Source organism: Microchirus variegatus (assembly GCF_963457635.1).
Source record: "Microchirus variegatus genome assembly, chromosome: 3".
Lineage (NCBI taxonomy): Eukaryota > Metazoa > Chordata > Actinopteri > Pleuronectiformes > Soleidae > Microchirus > Microchirus variegatus.
The window spans coordinates 12,270,266-12,282,549 of NC_139804.1; the positions used below are offsets into that span (position 1 = coordinate 12,270,266).

The following is a 12,284-nucleotide window of genomic DNA, read 5'->3' on the forward strand; positions in this document are numbered from 1 at the left end:
TGAAGGTAATATTTCAAGATGACATCGTCATATTAATCTACACATAGCATACAGCGGCATAAAATAGTTATTGTATTAATGTAGTTCACATAATGTATCTATTGTAACCAAGGAAAGTAAGAATTAATTGAGGCTTTTTTTTTTTTAAATTATAATAGCAACAATGTTGATAGTGAACTTTATTGGTATTGGACTGTCAGGGACCAAGTAGGAAGGAACAGGACACGGTCGAATTTCCAAAGAAAAGTAGGGTTTTATTGTATCCAAAACGAAATCCCAAATTCCCCTGTGACATCACATCCGATGGTTTGGTCCAGTGAAGCTGATCGTATACAGGTGCTTGCTGCCCTTGGCCACGCCTTTTGTCCCCAGAGAGTCATCCCCCACCAAGCGACCTGCTTGAAAAAAGGAAACAATAATTAACAGTTTACACTCAAACAATGTAATATTAAACAATATAAATTACACAAATCAATTCTGCAAATTATGTTTAACTAACTGATTGTGGGTGGGTGTAGGCAGACATTACCCTGCACATTGGAGCACCAGGAACTAAAGGACCCATTTCTGCACGCTCTTCATTGCTCAACATTACCATCATATTCACGCCCTGTTCGCGGCAGCGTTCACTCCAGATTCTCATGGTCAGAGTCAGAGTCGGAGTCACTGTCAGAATATTCCTCTGAAAAGCTTTGAATGAAGTTCTCTGTTCCAGTCAAAACTTGAAGGTAGCACTGTCTCGCAGAAGCCATCATTTCCCTGACACGATGTAGCTTCTGTTTGGCGATGCTCTGCAGACCTTTCATCCCATCTTCAGTCAAAGCCCACGGTGAATCTTGAACATAACACCAAGCCAGTATTAGTGACTTTATCATCAGTCATTGATGCGTACATTCATGTGATGTCAAATCCCAAAACATACCTTGCATTGCTGTCCTTGTATTCAGAGAGGACAGCTCTTTTAAGGAATCCCCTCGAACAGTTAGGGACTTCCAGTGGAGGTTCATCTCTGACAGAAGGATCTCTTTTTCTTCTCGAAGTCGCCGCTCCGCCATGACACAGTCAAAGACTCTCCTCTTTGTCCTGAGGTCGACAGTGTCTGTGAAGCATTTAGGTCAAGAATTTCATACATACGTTTGAAAAATAAAAATAAATCCATTAAAAGTGTGCCACATTTGCTGGAAGTATTAAACAGCCGTTGTCCCTACCATTGTCAGGTAGCTGCCATGGCCAAGCTGTCTCTCCAGACAGAATGGTTTCCAAGCACAACGCGTCTGTGCTTGGAACCATTCTGTTGTACTGCTGTACAACTGCAGTCAAGATCCCTTTTTCCTCCCTGATCTTCCGGCGGATCCTTGCGCGACCTTTGTTGGAGTTGTAGTCTTTATAAAGCCGCTGGGAGCGTCTCTTCACACTCACAACCAGCATCTCTATCTTCCTGGCCAAGGCAGCAGCATCTGTCGTGTTGTTGGTTGTTGCTGTAGAGAAGAAAAGTGTGTTACACTTTGAGTAACTTATATAGTAGTGAGATTTCGTCGCAATTTTTTTTAATTCACCAATACCATATTATCAAGGCAATGAACTGAAAACCTTAGTTTATGTATTTTTGAATCTGAAATGAAACTTAACAGAAAACACATTTTTCTATTAACCCAACATTTGCTATAACTACGATGTATCATAATATATCCTGAAAGCTGGATACTAGTTAGTGAAGAATTTTATAAAATACTGTTATCACTAATTCTGAAACTAAGAAAAAACTAACTCATGATGTACATAAAAGTGAGTCATAAACTCTGCTGAAAAAACCCCAGTAATAATTTCCTCACTTTCTGCCCAATCCTTTACATCCCTGACCCAATCGTCAAACTGCCCATCGGTCGCTGCCAACTCCGTCTTCATCGACTCCACTTCCCTGGTCTTGACCTCAAGAGCTTTTGTGGTCTACAAAGAATCAGAGACATTGAAATAAGTATAAAAATCAGTCCACAATTGAACGATAACTACCAAAGAATCTTAAACACTTTCCAAAAATGTAATTACTTTTAAATATCTGCGGGACAGGTAGGTGGCCAAGTTGTTCAACTTTTGCTCATTCCACCGCATGGCCATGAGCGTTAACATGTCTGTACGCCCTACAGAAAACAGAAAATAGAAAATATGATGTGATCACTATTTTTCCTATTTCCTAAACAAAAGTTTATACTATGTGATGTGGCCAACTCACCTGCTTTTGACATGTGCTTTGTCGTAACTGCTATCCTAGAGAGGAAGGCGTTCACTTGTTCCACCTCCTCCCCAAGTGTTAACCCAGCCCCCTCCAGAAATGCTCCACTCCATTTGATCTGTTTAAAATATATGAAAAAACAAAGTATGTTATAATTTGTCAATGTTGACATTAAGGTTTTCACATAAAGTTATTCTGTCATATGGTGATGATTACTTACTTCACATTTAAAATAATGAGCTTTTGCATGAAACACAGAGAGGAAGGGCTTCATTTCCAGCAGATGTTCAAACTCAGGGCAGCTTTTAATGATTTTCTCCAGGTATGGCCAATACTTGCAGGCTACATCCATGCAAAAGAATGTAGGCCTACTACTGGCCAGCTTTTCCTGAAGAAAAAGGGGATAGGCAAAAATTTCTCCTCTGTACATGTTGAGGGCACAAAGGAGGACTCCATGCCGACACACAGCCAGCTCCAGTCCGTCCTCGTCCGGTTTGCTGGCTGATTTTTGGGACGTCTCTCGGGCCGCTGACCATTCCCCGCCACAAACAGCTCTTCCAGAGACCTACAATATTAAAATTGATTGATGAAAATGGTCAAGAGACTTACAGTTCATATCAATACTCTTTAATAGGAGATTATTGTATTCTTGGATATATAATTATAATCTGCAATATTACATGTTTAGTCGTGCTGTGAATGTAGTTGACAAATCGTGTTACGTCTTCATCCTTTGCGATGAAGATGTTATCAAAAATGGCCTGCTCCTCAGATCTAAATAAAACAAAGGGACAGTTTATGAGATCTCAAATGCTAAGGTTAATTGGTAGACATTAAGAGACTTATTTCTTGTAATTAGTTCAAACACTGCGACATCATACATTTTTATTGTACCTTGCCCACCTCATACCTCACAGCCTCCCACTCGAAGAAGCTTTTGATAAAGCTATCACGTGATATTTTTCCAGTCTATCACAAAAAGGACATCTTCATTTAAAAACTACTAAGAATACAAACTGGAATTAAATAAAGAATTTTTATTCTGCAAACATGTTGCTAATTTACCGAGATATAATCATTATATATATATATACGGTCTATGATCGACAGCGGTAGGCATACATGTTGGAGGAGTGGGAAATGATATGGTAGACTCTTGGGTAGGCTGTCTAAATGCTCTTAAAATAAAATTACAACAAAATAGACATTTAAACATTTAAAGCCCCCATTTAAGGCCTACTAGCTAGCTGGCTAACGTCTCCGCACATTTATGACAGCGCAGTGTCTTAAATTAATCAAATTAAATTAAATTGATACTCTACAGTTCTAAATGGGCTACCAGCTACATTTGGGCTGTTAAAATCATTTTTTTGCTTTAGCCTGTATTTTGCTTTTTACTCTCTTAACCATGCACGCATGCTCTTACCTGAGAAGAAAAACTGCAAATGCAGCCAGGTACGCCAGTCGCATACCATGAGGACTTGTATCTTCTTCCTTTTCTTATATATATATATGCGGTTGGCATCCATCTCTAGGTGCATTATCGCCCCCTTCTGCTCTGGAGTGTGGACCGGAGATACGTGAATCGCGCATTTCGTTTGATGTCGCACTTTTGAATACAAAACTTTATTTATAAAGATACGAACATTTTACACTGCGGCACTGAAGGAAAAATTAAATAAGCTGTCATATCACATCAGTAAGTTTACAACATGAACAGTTTGGAGCTCCCAATTAACTTTATTGTCAACAATATTATGACATTACAACATAAGCAATAGTACGGTAAGGACGTACTTCCGGCGTCTTTCAGCCGTAACCCCTAGTAACCTGACGTCATTGAAAAATCTGATCGTAAAAGCTTCCTCATAACTATCCAATAGGACGGATGCTCACATCGTCCACTACAGACGTGGTCGGGTTAATACAGGAATGAATGGGCTGATTGAACACCCGCTCTGAACGTCAAATATCGCCGGGGACGGCATAGCATTGTAGTGAATTGAACCCTCTCTCCGTCAGCAGACGACGGCTCAGGGCACTTTTCCCGTCAGTGACTGACGCTAAAGGTCGCTTCGCATTTGATGGCGCACTTTTGAATACATAACTTTATTTATAAAGATACGAACATTTTACACTGCGGTACAGGAGGAAGATTGAAATAAGCCTATTATGTATGCTGTCATATCACATCAGTAAGTTTACAACATGAATAGTTTGGAGTTCCCAATAAACTATTGTCAACAATATTATGACATTACAGCATAAACAATAGTACGGTAAGGACGTACTTCCGGCTTCTTTCAGCCGTAACCCCTAGTAACCTGACGTCATTGAAAAATCTGATCATAAAAGCTTCCTCATAACTATCCAATAGGACGGATGCTCACATCGTCCACTACAGACGTGGTCGGGTTAATACAGGAATGAATGGGCTGATTGAGCACCCGCTCTGAACGTCAAATATCGCCGAGGACGGCATAGCATTGTAGTGAATTGAACCCTCTCTCCGTCAGCAGACGACGGCTAAGGGCACTTTTTCCGTCAGTGACTGACGCTAAAGGGCCCTTACCCACAGTCGCTATTTGACGTTCTGGGAGTGAGACTGTGTTGAATAATCACAGTGAAACAGCACTTCCTTCTAAAATGGGGTGACATTTTCCAGAGATGGTGAGAAGTATTTTAGCAGCTCACCCACCAGCGAGAATCGTTTTCTGAGAATCAACTTTTCTTCACCTACACGTGTTGAAACATCTCAGCTTAGGAAAACTTGACAGTTACACACATCTATAGGTAACCCAAGATTTACCAGTTTTTCCACACTTTGCACCAAAGGTAGTGTATTGTAGCTTGTTTACGCAACATGGATAAGTGTCAAAAGAAGAGTAAATGTCAAGCTTGTGTCGACAACATAACAGGAAATGAACATTCTCATCTGTGTAAACAATGAAGAGGAGGTTTCAGAGTGTGCAGAAGAGCAGAGAGCGACAGCAGAGCAGAGGATGTGGTCACAGAACATCCTGCACAACTCGCTCAGAAATGACACAGAAGTGTAAAACACCACAACCCACGTCTCTCAGGACGCACCTGCAGCTCTGCACCAACCCACAGTCACAGCTCTGAGCCAAACAGCTGAGGAACCTAACACTTCTGTGTCAACTGAAGCTTCAACCATCGACTAAAGCATTACATTATATGACACACCGGAGCGGCTCACTGTCATCTACTGAAAAACATGCTTTTAAAAAGCAGGAAATATGTGAATAATACATTTGTAATGTGTAATACATTTAAATAAAATAAAAAGCTGAGGTTCTTTGTTATGCTTTGAATTGGGATGAAAATATCTATCAATAACCCTGCGACTCTCATACAGAGGATAAAGTGGTAGAAGATGGATGGCTATGTATAAAAGCATATGTATAAAGCTCTCTGGTTTTGCAGCTTCTTAAATGTGAATATTTTCTGGTATCTTAATGTAGTAAGATACACTACAGATAATAAGCTGAACTGAAAATAGTTCTAGTACAAATACTAGACAATATCTGAAGGAAACACTCCTGTCTGAATGTATTTATATATGTAAAGAACCCAGTGGGACTTAAACTGAACAACATGTTTGTATCCATGTGTTCCCTTGAAAAACATGTTTGTGAAGATCAGATTAACAGTCAGCAACAGCAACAACATGACGGGTCTGACATCTGAAAAACTTTGATCTCCTCATGAACATAATAATACATGCTCATACATTTCCATTTCCCTTCCAAAGGAAATGAATACTCTCTTGAGCTGCAGTGTTTTCTAACACACCAGTAGAATTAGATATTATTCAGAGAAAGGTCAAATTTAGGGCAAGACAATTATTTCCAATAAAACAGATTTAACAGGAAAAACGTGACAATAATAATCTGTGATAATATAAATATGTGAATGATAACTCTATTGTTAGTTTAAAAAACTAAAATAAAAAAAATGCTGTAACATATTGTAACTAGGGCTGTGTGTGACTATTAATCATTTACTAAAGTAAACATCAACATTTTCTGATTTTTTTTGGACCAGTAAGTACTCACTTAATTGATAATATATAAAGTGTGAAAATAATCATTAGTTGCAGTCCAAATAAAAAAATCTTGCTTTATTTTGGTTGATCATGTTTACCCCCCAAGAGTAAACTAGTCGGAAAAAATGACTTCTTGAAAATCTAATTTTCTTTTGGACAGAAGCTCAGCCTTTGTAAAACACATTTACAACATCTAAATAAAGTCTGCAAGTTCCCAAGTATTGTCATTTCAATGAGTTTGAAATCTGACTTTCATTGCAGTGACTGGTGAAATTCTGCCCCCTGGTGGTTGGGGGAAGCCAAAATGGAAAGTGTTGACGGTGCTAAACGTATTAGACCAACAGCTGCACAGCTGCCCTAAATTAACAGCATTAGCAATTATCAAAATGGTTTATAGGAAAAGTTAATACACCAGTATGTAGGAGCTCTTTAACTGAAATAATTATTATTGTTATTGTGAAATAGACCCTTTCGAGAGCTATGTCGGAAATATCCGTGCATAGTTTGGGGTCCGAAAACACATACTCGTACCATTAACTTGTACCAAGTCAACTTAGCACCAGCTTAGCCTGTTATAGACATTAAGTGACTTGTTAGTGGGCATGTTTGCTTTAGGATGACTTTCTCGCCTGTAGGGGCTCGGTTTATCTATAAGGTAAGAGTGAATAGCTGGCCACTGGATACCTGGCTACGTGTTAAAATCATCTGACCGATCTTTTTATGGAACGTGGGTCAGGCAGACTATCTGACCCCTTCTGACCCCAAACTGCACGTGCATCCTGACTAGGCTAGGAATGTTTATATACAATGAATGGGTCTATAGGGAAGCAAATTATTATATTACGCCGTTAACGCACATGACATGTTTCCATAATGACTGACCGGAAAAAGACACGTGTGACGCCATGTTTACGTGACACGGCACCGGAGTCCAGGCACCGCTTACTAGTTAACTCCATTAGCTTTGTTAGCTCCTGTAGCGCCGTTAGCGCGCCTACAGTAGAATTGGAGCGGTCTGTTTATTACACGAAAAAGAGCAGCGCTACAAATAACCAGCGTACCTGTGTACTGCGTATGTGCCTCTGTTTTTAAAGTTTAGCGTTACATTACAGACTCATTTTAACAATCGGGAGTAAACATGACGTCATGGAAACCAGTCAGTCGTCATGGAAACATGTCATGCGTTAATGTGCGTTAGACGTCGACACTGTTAATGTGCCCAGCACAATTATTTATTCTATATAGTGGCTCAGATAAATGTATTTTGCCAAATAAATAACAATAACATTATTTGTTTCAAACAAGATTCAAAAAATATTTATGTTTTCTTGTTTATTATGACATTACATCTTATGTGTTGTATAATTTTAGTGTCCTCCGTTTACATTGTTATGTATATTTATCCTGGTCATTTAATTATTATTCTGACTTTTTACACACACATTTGATGTTGGCAGTATTGGAGTGGGGTGTTGTTGTTTGTGGACATTTCCTTGATTCCACTGAACGTCTGTTTAAAAAAACAAACTCACATCTGCAGACAGCGCAGCGGAAGAGTCCCAGTTTATTTAAAGCAAGAATATTTGAAGTTAATATACACTTAACCTGCCACTTTATTAGGTACACCTGTTACACTGTTGCTTGTTAACACAAATATCTAATCAGCAAATAACACAGCATGTACTTAACAGAGCATCAGAATATGGAAAAGAGCTCATTTAAATTACTTTAAAAGTGGAATAATTGTTGGTAGTATTTCAGAAACTTCTGATCTACTGGGATTTGAACATGCAACAATATCTGGTGTTTACAGAGGATTGTCTGAAAAAGAGAAAGCATCCAGTGAGGTGCAGTTATCTAAGTGAAAGGGTGAATTCCAATTCCTTGCTTAACCCTCAATCCTAACCCTCAATCTCAAAAATGCGCTCTCCCTCTAGTGCAAGTGCTGTCCCGATTCTCAGAAAAATTATGTTGAGGGGCAAGTTTAAGGGCTGTATCGCCCTCAATATTGAGATTTTCCGACACCACCCTTGGGAGCAAGGGCTACCCAAAATGCATTGCGTGTTTTCACATAATTGTATTATCTTTGTTTAGGCCCATATTATGGATTACTGACGTCATTGTTGCGTAACATTTATTTTTATTTTACGATCTTTTGTCAATAGTCGGCCGGTGCGCACACGCGATCGTTTGCTATGGTTTACTTTTCAATAAGCCGTGGTGTGTGGTAACTGTCAGCTGAATATGTCCGTGGTTGTGGTATTTGTATGAGTATCATCTTATAACTAACTGACAACCTAATAACTTGACTGACAAACTGATCGTAATAAATAATCCTGACGTAAATGTGTTCTTCTTCTTCTTTTTTGGAGTTGACAGACTGGATGCAGCTTTCGCGTTATTCTGCCCCCTGCAGTCTGAAGACGTATCTGCATTTAAGGGGTGTCCCATTTCTACGTGACAAAATAACCCTCAACACTTGGTTTTGAGGGCCAGTTAAGATAAGGGTTAAGATTGAGGGTTAAGATAGGAATTGGAATTGGCCCAAAATGTCTTGTTGTAGATGATGTATCGATATTGGGCATCCTGTGTACCTAATGAAGTGGTCAGTCAGGGTAGCAACATAAAGTCTGCAGAAAGTATGCAAAAATATTCCTCAATACAACTGGCAGGTTGTTAATAGGAGGTTTCACACACTGATGCTCACAGTGGAACGTTCACGGTGAAGAATCTGTTGTCAGCAGATACTTAAACTCACACCCTCACACTCAAAAACACCATTAAGAGACACTCCCACTTCAAACGTAGCTTCAAGAAGATTGAGTTTCTTCAAACCTCTGAATTGTAAAACATGGACTATTTCAAACATAGCCTCCACAGTTTTTTCATACTTCTGCTCTGGTCAAGAGGTAAGATCTAATGTAATCGTATTGATGTTGCTGAAAATAGAAAATATTATTAAACACCACATTTGCTCAGTGTTCTGAAAGTGACCGCCCTGGTGCAAAAGACGCTGTCATTTGAGCTGTAAATGTCAAAATGTGGAGTAAAAAATCTGCCCGAATTTCAATAACATAATATGTTATTGAAATAACATAATGTATGTCCTGTGCAGTTCCCTCAAAAGGCCACTTAAAAGGAATGTATGAATATATGTATGTATGTGCTGTCTGTGCATATAGGAGTTGTCCTGTTGCCTTACATGTGTGATTACCGACCACTCCAGGTCTAACTGATGGCAGTGACGTGACCCAGACTCGTCTGCTGTGGAGGGACAAGGGTCAGTCTGCCAACATGAACTGCAGTCATACTAAGGACGCTACTCATTACCTGATGTACTGGTACCGACAGTTGCCTGGAGAGACGATGAAGCAAATAGTTACAACAACTACAATTCCTCCACATGAATATATGAGTGGCTTCAGTAAGGACAAATATCCAGTCACGAGGAGCAGCGCTAACTCTGGATCTCTGACAGTGGAGAAGCTGCAGCCTGAGGACAGTGGGCTGTATTTTTGTTCAGTGAGTCAACACAGTGATGCAGGTGACTCGGGAGGCTGCACAAATATCCAACTGTTGCTCGCGCTGCAAAATGAGTTACATGTTACATCTAATAACCTCGAGGTGGTGCTCTAGACATAGGGACAAAAAAATTCTAGCAGTGTACCAGAAAGATGTTGGGTTTTATACTCGTTTGAGATAAGACAGTTTTTTCTGTGAAAGGACTAAAGTCCTGGAAATCTCTACATAATCAACTGAAATACACGGCATATTTCAGATTTCAAAACATGAATCTAATACTTTTTCCACATCATTTGAAGCATGATGCTTTAAATGTTTGCTCTGACAGATTTCCATCGCATGATTTTTGCCATAATATGTGGCACATGGAGGAAAAAACCCTGCTTTTCTGATCAAGGGCACTCCCACTAAGCCCCGCCCCTCCACTCTCCACACAAGCTTTGAGGCGGTAATTTTCCATGAGAGTATGTGTGTAGTGGCATGTATGCATTTGAGTGTGCGTGCGTGCACGTTGCATTTACCATTTGACGGAATTAATAATTTCTTAAACGTATACTTTTTAATCGTCCATAGCCCCAAAAGTTCAAATCTGCAAAGCACTCCGACATCTGACAAAATAATGAGCAAATAATCTTTCACATAAACCAGACTGCAATTATCAAACCAAAAAAAATCCAGTCTGCATGAATTATATTGAAAATATAATTTTTTTTGTGTTTTTTAGATCATAAAATGGTGGTGCATCATGATTAAACCCGGCAATTTAAGGGTTAAAAATGGAAGGAAAAAAAAGCATACATAATTTCAAAACATAAACATGATTTGCAGTCTGCAAGAGATTGTTTTAATGCAAATATTTTGTCTGTACTGTTGTTGTTGGTGAGTTCAGTTTGTTATATGAACATTATTCCTGAGTCTCTGTGACATATTAGGAGGATTTTATGGCCAGTTGCTTTAGATTTATTACATAATGCACCTTTAACTCTGAATGAAATAGGCATAGGCTAACATTTACTCTCCCATTAGTGCCCCCCTCCCTTCTGCTCAGTACTTGTACTAATGCACTTTTACTAAAGGTCCCTGAGATTCACAGGCTGTATGTTGTGATGCTTTGTTTGTTGTTGTTTGTTTTGTAACCTGTGAGAATGTTTTTTCTATTTATCATATTTATTAGTTGGTATTTTTGAACTGCTGTATTTCCTGTCTGCAAAATAATTTTACCCTTGGGTACCAATAAAGAAACCTTGAATCTTGAACCTTGAATTTAACTTTTCAAACCATTACATTCAGTCAGGACTAATTTTTTAATTAATTTCTTGAGTTTTTCTATGTACACTATATCTTTGTCCAGCGAATAACCATAAATAAAGAATGAATACATAACACTCACTACATGAGTGACGAGTGAAGAATATAGTATATGTACTTAAAATGCTCAGGAGAGTAATAAATGTCAAAATCAGACAAACAACTGTCAAGTGTGTGTTCCCACAGTAATGACATCATGTGACAATATCACATCACATGACTGGATGAATGAGGTGATGTCTCATCTACCTCTGGACCAGTATTCATGATGATTTCTTCTCTCATCATCATCACTGTTTCTCTGCTCCATGTTGCAGGTATCCAATTTATTTATTTATTTTACAATTACACTTCGTTTTTTCACCTTTGTCAGGAAAGTTTGACTGATGTTGACTGATTTATGGTTTGTTTGCAGATGTTAGGAGGACCAGAGTCCACCAGATCCCGGCTTTACTGGTAGCGAGGGGTCGATCGGCTCAGATAAGGTGCAAACAAGATATTGGTGGTGAATACTTAGAGATGAGCTGGTATCGTCAGTTGCCTGGGGAGAGTTTGAAACACATCGTCTCCACGGTGCCTTACAGAAGCCAGCACGACTTTGGAGATTTTAGCCAAGACAAATTCTCAGTGGTGAAGAATGAACCTAAAAGAGGATCTTTCACTGTGAACAACGTTAAACCAGGTGACAGCGGCGTGTACTTGTGTTCTGTCAGCATAGCCACACTCACTGTGACGCAGATACCCATCAAGCTGCACTAAAAACCACAGACACACCGTCTGACAAGCAACACAGTTAAATAGGACATAAATCACATTTGGTTTATTTGCAAGCAACATTTTTAATTGCAAATGTGAGACCATGGCTGAGCATGGAAAGGTGTTCCTCATGATATGGTCATGAGTTGAGCAATTCTGTTTGTTATCTATATCTCCATGTCGTTCTTCTACACCACAGCAGAAGAGCAGCAACCATAGGCTTGTTCACAACATATCTCCTCCCCTCTACGTTGATCCCTTAATGTCTGCTCAGTCTGTCAGTCCATGCTCAGATGATCAGAAACATCAGTGAGATCAGTGTGCTGCTTCTCTTCCCCTCCTGTGCGTTTTGACTTGAACATTTTGACTGAAAATGTGACTTTTGTCACCTTCTCTGTTTCG

General features: G+C 39.3%; 1 gene segment (V, D, J or C); it reads left to right on the top strand.

Annotated features, from left to right (window-relative positions):
- Positions 1 to 11,394: 11,394 nt before the first annotated feature.
- Positions 11,395 to 11,885, top strand: LOC310924957 (T cell receptor beta variable 29-1-like). The segment is given in 2 exons: positions 11,395 to 11,443; positions 11,542 to 11,885.
- The last annotated feature ends 399 nt before the right edge of the window (positions 11,886 to 12,284 follow it).